Source organism: Sphaeramia orbicularis, chromosome 10 (genome assembly GCF_902148855.1).
Source record: "Sphaeramia orbicularis chromosome 10, fSphaOr1.1, whole genome shotgun sequence".
In the NCBI taxonomy this organism is placed as follows: domain Eukaryota; kingdom Metazoa; phylum Chordata; class Actinopteri; order Kurtiformes; family Apogonidae; genus Sphaeramia; species Sphaeramia orbicularis.
In genome coordinates this window covers 25,037,088-25,039,587 of record NC_043966.1, presented here as the reverse complement: position 1 = coordinate 25,039,587, position 2,500 = coordinate 25,037,088, and the positions used below count along the sequence as shown (strand labels likewise).

Genomic DNA, 2,500 nt, shown 5'->3' with positions numbered 1-2,500 from the left:
GGGCTGTCAGCTGTGCATCAACCTGACTTCTGCACAACACAACTGATGGTCCCAACCCCATCAATAAGGCAAGAAATTCCACTAAGTGACCGTGACAAGGCACACCTATGAAGTGAAAACCATTGCAGGTGACTACCTCTTGATGCTCATCAAGAGAATGCCAAGGGTGTGCAAGGCAGCCATCAGAGCTAAGGGTGGCTACTTTGAAGAAACTAGAATATAAGAGATGTTTTCAGTTATTTCACACTTTTTGTTAAGTACATAATTCCACATGTGTTCATTCATAGTTTTGATGCCTTCAGTGAGAATCTACAATGTAAATAGTCATAAAATAAAGAAAATGCAAAGAATGAGAAGGTGTGACCAAACTTTTGGCCTGTACTGTATATATATATATATATATATATATATATATATATATATATATATATATATATATATATATGTATATATATATATATATATGCGAGGGCCGTTCAATAAGTTCATGGGCCTCACCCAGAACAGAAAAACACAGATTGATCATTTATATTTTATTTTTCAACATAATCTCCATTTACAGCAATGCACTGGTCCATCGATGTTCAAGCATCACTATCCTATCACGAAAGATGTAACATCCTGTATTATAACAACCAGTATTTCTGGGTGAGGCATGAACTTATTGAACAGCTCTCGTATATTATATATATATATATATATATATACACATATATATGTATATATGTGTGTATATATATATATATATATATTATATGTGTGTGCTGCTGTGTGGTGTGTGTGTGTGTGTGTCGTGTGTATGTGTATCTACAGTGAACCCTCACACTTCGCGGTTAATGGGGGCTTGTGACCCCCCGGCGAATGTGTGAAAACCAACGATGTGGAGTAACACACAGTATATGTACATGTACATACGCGCGCTTACGCAAAATCTGCGGAATGTACGGAATGTCACTCTGACGATCTCTCCTCTGTGCGTGGCTGACGAAGATCTTGATGATGACGATGATGACGATGATTCTTGATGATCGATGGTAATGAAGATGATGGATTGCCTGTGCAGGTGTTGTCATATCAGTCCCTGGACTTCTGCCTGTTTTGTCTGTCATTTCCTGTTTATTTTGTTAAGTTTCCCTCATGTGTCATGTCTGGTGTCTTTACTTCCCTTCCCTGATTGTTTCCACCTGTGTCTCATTGTCTTCTCTCCATTCTGTGTATATACGCCCTGTGTTTTCCCCTGTTCTGTGCCAGTTCGTTTTCCTCCTTTTTGGTGTGATTACTTACCAGCGTTTTTTGGATCCTGTCTGTCTGTCTGTCTGTCTGCCCGTTGTGACCCGTTTTGCCCACCGACCACCGACTCTGCCTGTCCCTCATCTGCCTGCTCGTCTGTCTTCGACCTGGTTTGTTCTTCGGACGCTTGAGTATTCGCCTGTCCCCTGTCTGTGCTTCCGCCTCAGTGACCAGAGCCGTCGGGATGATGTAGGCAAGGTAGGCAGCTGCCTAGGGCCCCTCGCTGAAGAGGGCCCCAGATGGCTGCATGGTCATTTATCTGCACAACTTATTAAAACTATCCATTGTACACAAACCACCACAGTGAGGCAGCGCTAACCCTCTCCTGTACTGTTTTGTGACTGGCCCCCCCTAAACTAGAGGGATTCCCCCTATGGAATGACAAACACTATGAGGGTCATGTAGAAGTGACCTCCGCCTCGCGCACCCCATCACACCCCCCCACTTGCTGTCAGTGGAACTAACAGTCTGTCCACACTGAGCATGGCGGCGGCCATTTTAACAGAACACCAATGATGAAGCGCTCCTACCCTTCAGGGTTTGAAAAAAGACAAAAAAAAAGAAAGAAGAGGAAAAATGCCAACGACACAGCGCTAAGTATTAGGTAAACCACTGTTTTCTCCAAATAGGCTACAACTGTGTGATATGTTTGAAAGTGTGCGAGCAAAAGCCCGCACATCAGTGACCAAAACACACAGATAGATGTTAGCATGAGAGGGAGAGGATTCAGTTCAAGAAGTAATCATATACACACAACACAACTGTGTTCTGTTGGAAGAATTTAAGGAGAGAAGAAACACAACTTCTCCATCGCCCCTTTTCTACTGTTGTACAGCGTTCCAAAACTTCTTTGGAGCTAAATAATTTGGATGTGGAGGACCGAAGTATGACAGCATTTAAAGTATTTAGTCCTGAAAAGCCAAAGCTAAGCCTACTGAAGTGTTTTCACTTACTCTGGACGGTTGTCTGCTCCTGCTGCGGTCACCCACACAACTTTATTCCAAACTAAATCGTCTGCTCCTATGAATCCCATCCAGTTTGGACAAATAATCCATCCAGTTCAGTGGACATTTTCGGTTAGCTAGCAATTTCCGTTGGTGATCTGTCCATCCCATTAGGAGAAAAATGTCCCTTTTCCATTGCGTTTGTCCGTCTCATCAGTCCGTCTGTTCTTGTGTGTCAGCTGGTTTAGCCACACAAGAGGACTAGA

At 42.9% G+C, this 2,500-nt stretch overlaps 1 long non-coding RNA gene and 1 pseudogene across 1 annotated transcript in view; both read left to right on the top strand.

Annotated features, from left to right (window-relative positions):
- Positions 1-2,500, top strand: part of LOC115426816 (high affinity choline transporter 1-like) — a 21,783-nt pseudogene that overhangs the window by 3,592 nt on the left and 15,691 nt on the right.
- LOC115427742 (uncharacterized) overlaps positions 1,423-2,500 on the top strand; it is a 3,047-nt gene continuing 1,969 nt past the window's right edge. Inside the window, exon 1 of the long non-coding RNA XR_003936540.1 lies at positions 1,423-1,488. This is a non-coding gene — a long non-coding RNA (uncharacterized LOC115427742). The remainder of the gene's footprint in view (positions 1,489-2,500) is intronic.